Raw genomic sequence first — 14,329 nt, forward strand, 5'->3', positions numbered from 1 at the left:
AACCTGAAAACTTCACAACACAAAACTTAACAGAAAACTCGTAAGCTCCGTTAGCGATAGAAAACAAAACACCACTTCAAGGTACTATAATGAACTCATTATTTATTTATATTGGTGTTAAACCTACTGTATTCCAACTTCTCTATGGTTTATAAACTCTTTTACTAGCCATAGATTCATCAAAATAAGCAAACAACACATGAAAAACAGAATATGTCAAAAACAGAACAGTCTGAAGTAATCTGTAACTAACGCAAACTTCTGGAACCCCTAAAATCTTGAGAAATTAGGAAGTCCTAGTAAATTTTTTTATTAATCTACTGCAAGTGGAATTGACTTTTTATCGCTCTCTGGTAAAAAATGAAAATTATTTCCGTGAGCGCATACTTTCTGTTTTTTACAGCAAGATCAAATAACAATCACCCAAGAAAGTCCTAAAGGCTTTACTTGGCACAAACACTAATTAAAAAAATAAAAAACACAATCATAACAGAGGATACATTATTAGTTTATTAATAAACAGGAGCAAAAATCAAGGAGCTAAAATAAAATTGGGTTGCCTCCCAACAAGCGCTATCGTTTAATGCCCCTACGTAGGCTTGATGATTTCAATGATGCTCACATAAAAGATAAGAATTGAAACATAAAGAGAGCATCATGAAGAATATGACTAGCACATTTAAGTCTAACCCACTTTCTATGCATAGGGATTTTATGAGCAAACAACTTGTGGGAACAAGAATCAACTTGCATAGGAAGGTAAAACAAGCATAACTTCAAAACTTTAAGCACATAGAGAGGAAACTTGATATTATTGCAATTCCTACAAGCATATGTTCCTACCTCATAATAATTTTCAGTAGCATCATGAATGAATTCAACAATATAACCATCACATAAAGCATTCTTTTCATGATCTACAAGCATAGAAAATTTACTACTCTCCACATAAGCAAATTTCTTCTCATCAATAGTAGTGGGAGCAAACTTAACGAAATAACTATCATGTGAGGCATAATCCAATTGAAAATTAAAATCATGATGACAAGTTTCATGGATATCATTATTCTTTATAGCATACAAGTCATCACAATAATCATCATAGATAGCAACTTTGTTCTCATAATCAATTGGAACCTCTTCCGAAATAGTGGATTCATCACTAAATAAAGTCATGACCTCTCCAAATCCACTTTCATCAATATAATCATCATAAATAGGAGGCATGCATTCATCATAATAAATTTTCTCATCAAAACTTGGGGGACAAAAAATATCATCTTCATCAAACATAGCTTCCCCAAGCTTGTGCCTTTACAAATCATTAGCATCATGGATATTCAAGGAATTCATACTAACAACATTGCAATCATGCTCATCATTCAAATATTTAGTGCCAAACATTCTAATGCATTCTTCTTCTAGCACTTGAGCACAATTATCGAAATCCTTATTCTCATGAAATATATTAAAAAGATGAAGCATATGAGGTACTCTCAATTCCTTTTTTTGTAGTTTTCTTTTATAGACTAAACTAGTGACAAAACAAGAAACAAAAAGATTCGATTGCAAGATCTAAAGATATACCTTCAAGCGCTAACCTCCCCGGCAACAGCGCCAGAAAAGAGCTTGATGCCTACTACACAACCTTCTCCTTGTAGACGTTGTTGGGCCTCCAAGTGCAGAGGTTTGTATGATAGTAGCAAATTTCCCTCAAGTGGATGACCTAAGGTTTATCAATCCGTGGGAGGCGTAGGATGAAGATGGTCTCTCTCAAGCAACCCTGCAACCAAATAGCAAAGAGTCTCTTGTGTCCCCAACACAATCAATACAATGGTAAATTGTATAGGTGCACTAGTTCGGCGAAGAGATGGTGATACAAGTGCAATATGGATAGTAGATAAAGGTTTTTGTAATCTGAAAATAAAAAAACAGCAAGGTAGCAAGTGGTAAAAGTGAGCACAAATGGTATTGCAATGCTAGGAAACAAGGCCTAGGGTTCATACTTTCACTAGTGCAAGTTCTCTCAACAATAATAACATAATTGGATCATATAACTATCCCTCAACATGCAACAAAGAGCCACTCCAAAGTCACTAATAGCGGAGAATAGACGAAGGGATTATGGTAGGGTACGAAACCACCTCAAAGTTATCCTTTCTGATCGATCTATTGAAGAGTCCGTAGTAAAATAACACAAAGCTATTCTTTCCGTTCAACCTATCACAGAGTTCATACTAGAATAACACCTTAAGACACAAATCAACTGAAACCCTAATGTCACCTAGATATACCAATGTCACTTCAAGTATCCGTGGGTATGATTATACGATATGCATCACACAATCTCAGATTCATCTATTCAACCAACACAAAGAACTTCAAAGAGTTCCCCAAAGATTCTACCAGAGAGTCAAGACGAAAACGTGTGCCAACCCCTATGCATAATTTCACGGGGTCACGGAACTCGCAAGTTGATCACCAAAACATACATCAAGTGGATCACGTGATATCCCATTGTCACCACAGATAAGCACGTGCAAGACATACATCAAGTGTTCTCAAATCCTTAAAGACTCAATCCGATAAGATAACTTCAAAGGGAAAACTCAATCCATTACAAGGGAGTAGAGGGGGAGAAACATCATAAGATCCAACTATAATAGCAAAGCTCGTGATACATCAAGATCGTACCACCTCAAGAACACGAGAGAGAGAGAGAGAGATCAAACACATAGCTACTGGTACATACCCTCAGCCCCGAGGGAGAACTACTCCCTCCTCGTCATGGAGAGCACCGGGATGATGAAGATGGCCACCGGAGAGGGATTCCCCCCTCCGGCAGGGTGCCAGAACGGGTCTAGATTGGTTTTCGGTGGCTACGGAGGCTTCTGGCGGCGGAACTCCCGATCTATTCTGATGTTCGATGTTTGGGGGGTATATGGATATATATATTTTTATATATAGAAGGAAGAAGTACGTCGGTGGAGCAATGAGGGGCCCATGAGGGTGGAGGGCGCGCCCACGGGGTGGGCGTGCCACCTACCTCGTGGCTGCCTCGTTGCTTGCCTGACGTATACTCCAAGTCTCCTGGATAGCTTTCGTTGAGAAAATCATGTTCCTGAAGGTTTCATTCACTACAAAAAAAGACACATCCGTGACATTTTGGGCCGAACGAATTTTTTTCCTGTCATACATATGACACTTCTATGACGATAATTGTGACGAAACCCGGTATCATCATAGACGTGGTGGGCTCCTACTTCTATGACAAAAAATCATGACAGAAAATGGGATTTTCGTCCTGGGCGGGCTGGAGACGCAGCTGCATGACATTCTTTGGGCCATCCATGATGGAAAAAACGGTGGTAGAAGCGAGGGCGAGGAAAATTTTGGGGTGTTCCCGGTTACTGTGGAAGGTCGGGGGCTGAGCGATGCGATGTTCTCTTGTACACGTACGCGCGTGCGTGCGAGGCGTTGGCTCTAACTGAACCCGAGCGAGGCGTTGGGCTCTAACTGAACCTGAGCGATTGCACTGCAGGCTACGCGTTACTGAACCCGAGCGATCGATCGATGGCTGTTAACTGAACCCGATCGAGCGATTCCTTCGCTACTGCTGCTAACTGAAGCCGATCGAAGCTGCCTCTAGATGAACAGTGAGCGTTGCGGGAGGGTTTGGATGAACAGTTCCCGATGGGGGTGGATGAACAGGATCCCGTGGTGTTGCCTCTGGATGAACAGGACCTCGATCGATCTAGCCGGTTGGGGCTGGATGAACGAGACCCCGTGGAGGGCTGGATGAACAGGACCACCCGGTGGAGGGCAGGATGAACAGTAGACGGTGGAGGGCAGGATGAATAGTAGCCCGTGAAGGGGTGGTTGAACAGGAGCCTGTGGAGAGGGCTGGTTGAACAGTAGCCGGTGGAGTAGCGTGCGGTGGAGGCTGGATGAACAGGAGCCCGTGGATGAACAGTCGCAGGTGGAGGCTGGAGGAGGTCGACGGTGGATGAACAGTAGCTCGTGGAGGCTGGAGGGGGTCGACGGTGGAGATGAACAGTATCCCGTGGAGTCCCGTTTTGCGGTACGCCACACCCCTCCTGATGAACAGGACCCCCGTTTCGACCGTAGCGCTCCAACACAAGTCCGTTTCCTCCGTTTTGCGGTACGCCACACCCCTCCCGATGAACAGAACCCCCGTTTCAACCGTAGGAGGTCTGTTTCGTCCGTTTTGCGGTACGCCACACCCCTCCCGATGAACAGGACCCCCGTTTCGACCGTAGGAGGTCCGTTTCCTCCATTTTACAGTACGCCAGACCCCTCCCGATGAACAAGATCCCGTTTCGAATGTGGCCGGTCGAACATAAGGCCGTTTCCTGCATTGTGCGGTACGCCAGGCCTCATTTCCATCGCCTGTTCCGTCCAAGCCCTCCCGATGAACACGATGCATTCCGTTGCCTCCCCATAAACACGATGCATTCCGTTGCCTCCCCATGAACACGACACATTCTGTTGCCTCCCCATGAACACGACAACGATGTTGTTTCTCCATTCCGACCCAGCCATGTACATGAGCCCTGGCCATACGTATGCGCGAGTAGGCGTTCGAGACCCTGCCCGTATGTACACATACGTGGCCATATTTTCTTTCTTGCACCCTGGCTGTTGTACGTACGTGTACATGCTACGTGCCCGCCTCTACATCGACCAGTATATATGTACGTACACGTTCGCGACCAGAATGACAATGCCACGTACGCTTCGACTAGGTGGGTCCCGACTGTCAGGCACTTCCTTGCGTGTGAAGATGTAGCTGGTGGGCGTGGGTCCCAGGAGTCAGGGGGCGAAATATGGTGGCCCATCCGGTGGGTCCCCGCTGTTAGGGGGAGGAATAATTATTTTGCATGTAATAAGGAGGCACTTCTGTCGGAGTAAATAGCCATGGGTAGCCTAGCCGGCTTCCCCTGGCCCTTCTGAAAAAATTACGAGCCCGCCCGGCTCTCAATAATCCAAGACATGGGGCCGCCTTCCCCTTGCTGGTTGCCACCCAGGCCGGCTTTCGGAAGGCGGTCCGACTTTAGCCCTCATGAGAAGGCCGACTCCAAGAAGCCGGCCATGAGAAGGCCGACTCCAAGAAGCCGGCCAAGAGAAGGCCGACTCCAAGAAGCCGGCTCCCATAAAGCGGTCGAGACCGTACCCTCAAAGTTTGCACCCACCTAACGGCGGTGCGATGGGGCGTGGCTACAGTGAAGCCTGCCACCCTCCAATCCCGGAGCACGCCTGGCACAGTGCGCCGTACGGAGTAGGCATGACCCGTCCGGCGCAGCACTATTGCCATGTTGACTTTGGCGTCACCCACGACGGGCCGCCAGCGTGGCTCACGGACGATGGGCCCCTTCGGGCAGAGAGATGCCCGAAGGCGGCCACGCCTCCAACCAGTCGGCTCGAGACGGAGCCGGCTCCCACAGTCGGCAGGCCACCTCCCTCTCAGGAGACGCCCTATTAAGGAGACAAGACACGGTGAGGCTACAGCAATCGCCAGACGAGCGGCGGCATTGTAGCCACGCCTACCACGACGAAGCCTACGTCACCAAGATGAAGCCACAGTAACCAGCCGCCGACCAGGCCCTGGACAGTGGGACCTGCCTGTCGACCAAGGGGTCGGCAGCCGGCGGGACCCACCAGTCGGCGGGCCCTAGCAGCCGGCGCAGAAGCCGGTGAGTGCAGTCACAGACGGCTGGGCCCCGCGCCCAGTCGGATTACCATTGTACCCCCGGGGGGTAGGCCTATATAAACCCCCCGGGGCACCCATGCAAAGGGTTCGACCCCCTGCTAGTTCTAGACACCCCGCAAGGAGAAGAAGCAGGCTAGCAGTGCCCTTCTTCCTCCTCCCACCAAAACAGCTCGAGGAGCATTGTGTAGCTACTTGTTCATCTAGTGATCATGCGGAGACCCCGCAGAGCAGCAGTAGGGGTCTTATCTCCACGGAGAGCCCCGAAGCTGGGTAAGATTCGTCGGCATGCATGTCTTTGCCTTATCCCGTTTCCAGGCACCGGCGATGTCTTACTAGCTCCCACAATGATAAGCCACCCGTTGGCATATGTCGCACCTACCACCCGACATTTGGCGCCCACCGTGGGGCCAGGTGCACCGTCGTCCGGAGACCTGTTCTGGACGGGAACCTCATTCCTCCCCCACGAGCGTAGCCAGCCCGGCACGCCCGATGGCGCTTGCCACGACGCGCTGCAAGGCGTCACCAGCATCTGCGCAGCGAGCAGCCTTGCCGATCTCCTCGACGAAACTCTCATCTCCGACGAGCTCGCCTCCGATGCGGGTACCGACCACCTCGCCAACCTTCTCGGCCAGCTCCATGTCTCCAGCGAGCCCGCTGCGGACCTGGAGTCGGTTGGCTCCACCGACCCGGTGCCTGTCGACTCCGACACGGCCTCCTACGACACCTTCCCCACCAACGTCACAATCTACAACGACCCGCTTCCTCGAGCCGGCGGCAGCGATGCTGTCACCACTGAAGTGATGGTTGTCGGCCACGGCGGCCCCTCAGACGAGAGCGCCCACGACGCCTCGCACGCAGTGGCCCACGACTTGTCCGCTCCCCTCCCGGCTAATGCCGACGACGAAGCACTGGAGGCACGCCGCCTCGCCCTCCTCGCAGAGGGCCGGAGGCTGGCTTCCGTAAGACGCCTCACTGAGGCCTATCAGCGCGAAGCGGACCGCGCCGCCTTCGGCACACCGGCCCCGGGCAGGCCAAGCCGGGCCGGCCATGTCAAGCAACGCGGCACCGTCATCGCCGACATGCTGGGAGTCGACCGCCCGGTCTATGCCACTCCGCTCGAGAACTTGCATGCCGCCCAGGCGGCCGTAGACGAGCTGGACGGCCTGGAGGCCGAAGACCTCCCCCACATGACCCGGTGCATCCAGCGATTGATTGATGCAGCCGCGCAGCGACACGAAGCCGACGCCCGCGCGGAAAGCCCTCCCCCGCGCCGAGAACACGGCGCGACGTCCCGGACGCCGACTACGAGCAACACCCGCACGCGACGTGAGAAGGAGCCGGCTGCCAGCCGCAGCCGGACCCGGATCTCCATCGAGCGAGATGCGGACGGTCATCCTCGGGCCATGGAATGGCGGGGCGGCCCGCCTCCGCCTCCGCCCCGTGGAGAGAGATATCCCGCCCCGCCGCCAGTGGCGCACCCGACTCTCAGCGGCCGGCTAGGCCGCCGCGAAGGAGTCGGCGAGAACGACACCCGCCATCGGATTGACCGCCTGGCGCGATCCCTGGCGTTGGAAGAAGAAGATGATGTCGGCCCGCCCTCTTTCGGCCCCCGCATCCGCGACGAGCCCTTTCCCAAAGGGTTCTCGCTCCCAAGAGACACGCCCAAGTACAACGACTCCGTGAAGCCGAAAGAGTGGTTGATCAACTACTCCACGGTGGTTAGCATAGCCAACGGAAACCGGCGCGTTGCCGTGAAGTACGTGCCCCTCATGCTGCAAGGCACGGCGCGGACTTGGCTCAACAGCCTCAAGCCGCGCAGCATCAACAGCTGGCTGGACTTCACAGAAGCCTTCATCCGTAACTTCACCAGCACCTACAAGCGGGCTCCCAAGCCCAGACAACTCTCCTTGTGCGTACAAGGCCCCGCCGAGTCCACTCGCGATTACCTCACGCGTTGGGCCGAGCTCCGCAATTCTTGCGAGGGGGTGCACAAGGTGCAAGCCATAGAATACTTCACGGCCGGATGCCGAGAAGGCACCCTCCTCAAGCATAAGCTCCTCTGCGACGAGCAGACTACCCTCGACGAGCTTCTGGACATAGCGGACAAGTACGCTACCGCCGACTCCTCGATGAAGACCGAGCTTCGGGTAGATGCGTCCGGGAAAGTACTTAATCCGGCGCCCAAGACGCCGGCTGGGGATTCCGGCCGACGTCCCCACTCGAACGACCACAAGCGCAAGGGCCCCGCGCCGCCTCCCGCCAGTCGGCAGGTGGCCACAGTTGAAGACGTGCCGCCTGAAGGGAGGCCCGCGTCCAAGAAGCCCAAGGGCGCCAAGCCGGCTTGGCAACTAGCCTTCTCCTACGAGCAGACTCTTGACGCCCCGTGCAAGTTCCACAGCGGCGCGAAGCCGTCCAACCACACAACCTGGAAGTGCCATTGGCTCGCCCGAATCTCTAAAGGCGAAGGGCTCGCGCCGCCTCCGGCAGCCGGCCCGCCGCCTCTGCCTCCGCCGCCTCCGGCAGCCCGGCCCGCAGTCGGAGCCGTGCATGATGAGTTCCCTGACGAGCAAGCAACCTACATTGTCTTTACAAGCCAACCCGAAGACCGGCGCAGCAAACGCCGAGAGCGCCAGGAAGTCAGCGTGGTCGCCGCCAACCCTGCCGGACACATGCATTGGTCAGAAAAGCCCATCAGCTGGAGCCGGGCCGACCATCCGGAGGTGATGCCGTCTCCCGGCTCTTATGCTTTGGTCATGGAAGCCACCCTTGCAACGGACAGACGCGCCGCCCGCTTCTCCCGTGTGTTGATAGACGGCGGGAGCAGCATCAACATCATGTACCGTGACACCCTGGAGAAGCTAAACATCAAGACGAAGCAGCTCATGCCTACCCGGACAGTGTTTCATGGCATCGTACCCGGCCTGTCCTGCGCCCCCATTGGCAAGATCAAGATCGATGTGCTTTTTGGGAACAAGGAGCATTTCCGCCGGGAAGTGATCTGGTTTGAAGTGGTGGACCTGGAAAGCCCTTACCATGCGTTGCTTGGCCGACCTGCCTTGGCCAAATTCATGGCAGTTCCCCACTATGCATACCTCAAGATGAAGATACCAAGCACCAAAGGCGTCATCACCATAGCCGGCGATTACAAGAAGTCCTCCGAGTGCGCAGCAGCCAGCAGTCGGCTGGCCGAGTCCCTTGTGATTGCCGAAGAAAAGAAGATGTTGGACCGAGTCGTGGCCATAGCCGGCAAGCAATCGGCCGTGTCCCCCGACCCCAAGGAGCATGACGCTCAAGGATCTTTCCAGCCAGCCAAGGAGACGAAGAAGATACCTCTTGACCCCGAGCATCCAGAGAGGTTTGCCGTCATCGGGGCAAACCTGAACAACAAATAGGAAGGCAAGCTCGCCGATTTCCTCCGTGAGAATCGGGACATCTTCGCATGGTCCCCCAAGGACATGCTGGGTGTTCCGAGGAAATTCGCCGAGCACAAACTACATGTTCGAGAAGACGCAAAGCCAGTCAAACAACCCCTTCACCGACTGTCGGAGGAGAAACGCAGAATTATAGGGGAGGAGATAGCCCGGCTCTTGGCGGCCGGCTTCATCATGGAAGTTTTCTTTCTAGAGTGGCTCGCCAACCCGGTCCTCGTACTGAAGAAGAATAACAAGTGGCGCATGTGTATAGACTACACGAGCCTCAACAAGGCCTGCCCCAAAGACCCCTTTGCTCTGCCAAGGATTGACCAAGTGATAGACTCCACAGCCGGATGCGAGCTGTTGAGTTTCTTGGATGCTTACTCCGGATATCACTAGATAAAGCTGGATCCGGACGACCGCCTGAAGACCGCCTTCATCACGCCATTTGGAGCCTTCTGCTACCTGAATATGACATTCGGCTTGAGAAATGCCGGTGCCACTTTTCAGCGTTGCATGCAGAAGTGCCTCCTCAAGCAGCTCGGCAGGAACGCTCACGTTTACGTGGACGACACCGTGGTGAAGACGGAGAAGCGCGGCACCTTGCTGGGAGACCTCAAGGAAACGTTCGAGAACCTACGCCGGTTCCAAATCAAGCTTAACCCCGAGAAATGTGTGTTCGGAGTGCCAGCCGGCCAGCTCCTAGGCTTCCTGGTCTCCGAACGTGGCATCGAATGCAACCCGGTGAAGATCAAGGCCATCGAGAGAATGGCGATCCCCACCAAGCTTCGAGAGATTCAGAAGTTCACCGGGTGCTTGGCCTCCTTGAACTGCTTCATCAGCCGGCTTGGAGAGAAAGCTCGCCCCCTCTACCACCTCATGAAGAAGAGCGCTCACTTCGAGTGGAACGACCAGGCCGACCAAGCTTTTCACGAGCTGAAGAAGATGCTGTCCATGCCGCCCGTTCTGGCGGCACCGACTGAGAAAGAGCCCATGCTCCTCTACATCGCCGCAACCAGCCGGGTGGTCAGCACCGTCATCGTAGTCCAGCGCCCAGAAGAAGGCCGAGCCCAGCCGGTCCAGAGGCCGGTGTATTATTTGAGCGAGGTGTTGTCCGCCTCAAAGCAGAACTACCCGCACTACCAGAAGATGTGTTACGACGTGTACTTCACCGCCAAGAAGCTGAAGCCCTACTTTCAAGAGCATCCCGTCACGGTCGTATGCACCGCCCCACTAGCCGAGATCATAGGCAGCCGGGACGCATACGGCCGGGTGGTGAAATGGGCCATCGAGTTGGCCCCGTACACGATCTTCTACCAGCCCCGCACTGCCATCAAGTCCCAAGCACTGGCCGACTTCCTCGTCAACTGGGCCGAGACCCAGTACCTGCCGCTGGCTCCCGACTCCACCCATTGGCGCATGCACTTCGACGGGTCCAAGATGCGCACCGGCTTGGGAGCCGGCGTCGTCCTTACCTCTCCGAAAGGCGACAAACTCAGATACACGCTACAGATCCACTTTGCCGCCTCCAACAATGTGGCCGAGTACGAGGCGCTCATACACGGGCTCCGGCTTGCCAAAGAACTTGGCATTCGCTGGATCCTATGTTATCGCGACTCGGACCTGGTGGTCCAGCAATCATCCGGCGACTGGGACGCCAAGGACGCGAATATGGCGAGCTACCGCTTCCTGGTCCAACAACTTAGCGGATACTTTGAAGGATGCGAGTTCCTCCACGTACCGCGAGCTGACAACGAGCCAGCCGATGTCCTGGCTCGAATAGGCTCCACTCGGCAAGCAATTCCAACCGGCGTTGCTCTACAACGCCTCCTCAAGCCATCTATCAAGCCGTCTCCAGAGTCCGATTCCATCTTCGTGCCGCCTGACCCCGATGCGGCCGGGTCCGGCTCAAAGAACCAAGTAGGCGACCCCAAGACTCCCGTAGCCGGCCCGGCGACTTCGGCAGCCGGCTCGGGGACTTCGGCAGCCGACTCGGGGACTGCCGCACCCGGCTCGGGGACTGCGGAGCCGGCCCGGGGACTGCACCAGCACAACATCCGGCGGCCGACTCCAGCACCTCACCACCCAGCCCGCCCACCTTGGTGGCAGTAGCCACATTGGCAGTAGAAGAAGTCGCGGCTCCATCATGGGCTCAGTCCATCCTCAACTTCCTAGTAAACCAAGACCTGCCGGCTAACGAAACAGAAGCAAGACAAGTCCAACATCGAGCCGGAGCATACACAATCGTCAACAGAGAGCTCGTCAAGCGCAGTGTCACTGGAGTCCTCCAACGGTGCGTCGAGCAAGAGAAAGGCGTTGCAATCCTTAGAGACATTCACCAAGGAGAATGCAGCCACCATGCGGACTCAAGATCACTTGTCGCCAAAGCCTTCCGCCATGGTTTCTTCTGGCCGACTGCTTTGGATGATGCCAAAGAATTAGTTAAACATTGCAAGGGGTGCCAACTCTTCAGCTCCAAGCAACACATGCCGGCCTCGACACTCAAGACCATTCCCCTCACTTGGCCCTTTGCTGTTTGGGGACTGGACATGGTGGGCCCATTCAAGACGGCGCGCGGCGGCATGACGCATTTGCTCGTCGCCGTGGACAAATTCACCAAGTGGATTGAGGCAAAGCCGATCAAGAAGCTGAATGGGCCGACTACTGTGACATTCATCGCAGACATAATAGCATGGTACGGCGTGCCGCACAACATCATCACTGACAATGGCACGAATTTTGCCAAAGGAGCCTTGGCACGTTTCTGTGCAGCCCAAGGTATCCGGCTGGACTTAGCATCCGTTGCCCACCCGCAGTCAAACGGCCAGGTCGAGCGAGCCAACGGCCTCATCCTCTCCGGCATCAAGCCCCGACTGGTCGTACCTCTGGAGCGCTCAGTCGGCTGTTGGCTCGATGAGCTGCCGGCTGTCCTCTGGAGTCTGCGCATTACACCAAACAAGTCAACCGGCTTCACCCCTTTCTTCCTTGTGTATGGTGCCGAGGCGGTCATCCCAACTGACATCGAGTTCGACTCGCCTCGAGTAACCATGTACACGGAAGCGGAGGCCAAGGAAGCACGAGAAGACGGTGTCGACCCGCTGGAAGAAAGCCGGCTGTTAGACCTCAGCCGGTCTGCCATCTACCAGCAGGGCTTGCGCCGCTACCACAGCCGGAAGGTCAAGCCAAGATCTTTCCAAGAGGGTGATCTTGTGCTCTGGCTGATCCAGCGAACAGCCGGCCAGCACAAGCTCTCAGCCCCTTGGGTAGGCCCCTTTGTCATCAGCAGAGCTCTAGGCAACGACTCCTACTACCTGATCGATGCACAGAAGCCGAAGGCACGCAAGAGAGAGGACTCCGGCAAGGAGTCGGAACGACCATGGAATGCCAACCTCCTTCGAAGGTTTTACAGTTGAAATGCAGTATGTATCACACTAACTTTTGTATTAAGTACGAGACAATAGGCTCCCCGAGGAGGGCTCGGGAACTGCCATCCCTTATCTATGAATGAAAAGTATCATGCTTATGACCTTGTCATTTCATTTACTTGTTCCGTCCAGCACCGGGTTCAACTAGTCGGCTCGGGGACTGGCCGACTGGAGTTATATTAGAAGTCCGACCCGCAGTCAGACAAGTAGTGTGCCGGCTCCCAAGCCTTCTCTTGCCAAAAGTCGCAGTTCGAAGAACCGGCTGTCCGGCTGGCAAGAGTTAAAGGCAGGAACGGGCGCCCACACGAAAAACGGCTAGGGACTAACGGGCTAATATAACAAAAGCCGGTTTTTCTCACTCCGCCGACTGGCTACCAGAGTAGCCGGCCGGCCGGTTTCCATTCACTTCACTTCAATCCAAGAAAGCTCAAGTACTTGCCTCCCTAAAAAGGGAAGGCGGCAAAGGAAAAGGCCTAAGGATAAAAAAGCATACGCGAATGGAAACCAAACATGCACATAACAATATTTACATAAAAAGACCTCTGAGAGGCCAGCATTCAACATAGTTTGGATACACCCCCAGTGGGTGGAACTGCGAAAACTTAACAAAGATTGTTCAAAAGACAACAAGCAGGAAAGATAAAGACGGCAGGTCAAGCTGGCGGAGCGGCCGATGAGCCGGACTGGTTGGCGGAGACGGTCGTGCCGGCTGAAGGAGCGGCCGGCTGGCGAACTTCGGCTTGGTCGCCGCCTCCCGCAGAGGGCGCGCTTCCACGCGCCTCATTACTGGAGGCACGGTCGGCCTGAGGTCGGCTGGTTGTTCCACCAGCCGGCTCGATGTCTTCGCCGTCCTCCTCTTCGTCATCCTCGCCTTCGTCGCTGGAGGCAATCTCCTCCGCCGAGTCCTCGCCCACCGCCGGGTTCAGCCCGAACCATTCCTCCGGCTGAGCAACACCATCATCATCGATTTTGGGTGTGAAAACGCTGATGTCGGTGCACTCGGCGATCGTTGAAGCCCGCTGGGCGATAGCCGGCCTCACCTCCTCCAGCTCCGCGTCGGCCTCCATCCGCCAAGTGCGCAGCTGGTCCAGGCTCAGCCCCGGGTACCAAGCCCGAACGAACTCCAACGCCCGCCCGGCTCCGGGGCGGGCCGCCGACGCCTTCCAAGCCTCAAAGCGACCAACGACGACTTCCAACCAGTCGGCAGTCCGGCTTGGGGTGCGGGGGATCGTCTCGCCGGGCTAGAGGGCGGCCAACACTTGCGCCCCAGCACGTTGGAGCCGACGAAGCATCCGATGAGCCGGCTGCAACCGCGCCTGGACAGCCAAGAGCTGCTCCTCAAGCGTCCGGTTCGCATCCGGCGCGATGTTGGCCCCCGCCTGACGACGCGCCTCGCGATGGGCCTCAATGCTTTGGGCGGCGAAGGCGGAGTAGCCCGGGAAGTAATCTGCACCAAAAAACAAGCAGCAGCTCAAGTTAAGCCAAAAACCCAGGCGGCAAGGGGCAGGAGAGGGGCGATGAAGGCGGATTACCGTCGATCAAATCCTCAGTCCGGCTGAAGCCTTCATCCAGAGCTCGCCGGGTCTCAGCCCAGCTCGCCGCCTCGGTCTCGTACTCTACCTTCATGGTGGCTTCGCTATCCTGTGCCGCCTGCAGGGCCGCCTTGTGGCTCTCCTCTTAGTCGGCCCAATTCTTGGCTAGGCGATCCCGTTCCTGGACCAAGGTGGCGTACTCGGCCTCCTTGGTATGAAGGGCGGCCT

The sequence above is a fragment of the Triticum dicoccoides genome, chromosome 4A, assembly GCF_002162155.2.
Source record: "Triticum dicoccoides isolate Atlit2015 ecotype Zavitan chromosome 4A, WEW_v2.0, whole genome shotgun sequence".
In the NCBI taxonomy this organism is placed as follows: Eukaryota; Viridiplantae; Streptophyta; class Magnoliopsida; order Poales; family Poaceae; genus Triticum; species Triticum dicoccoides.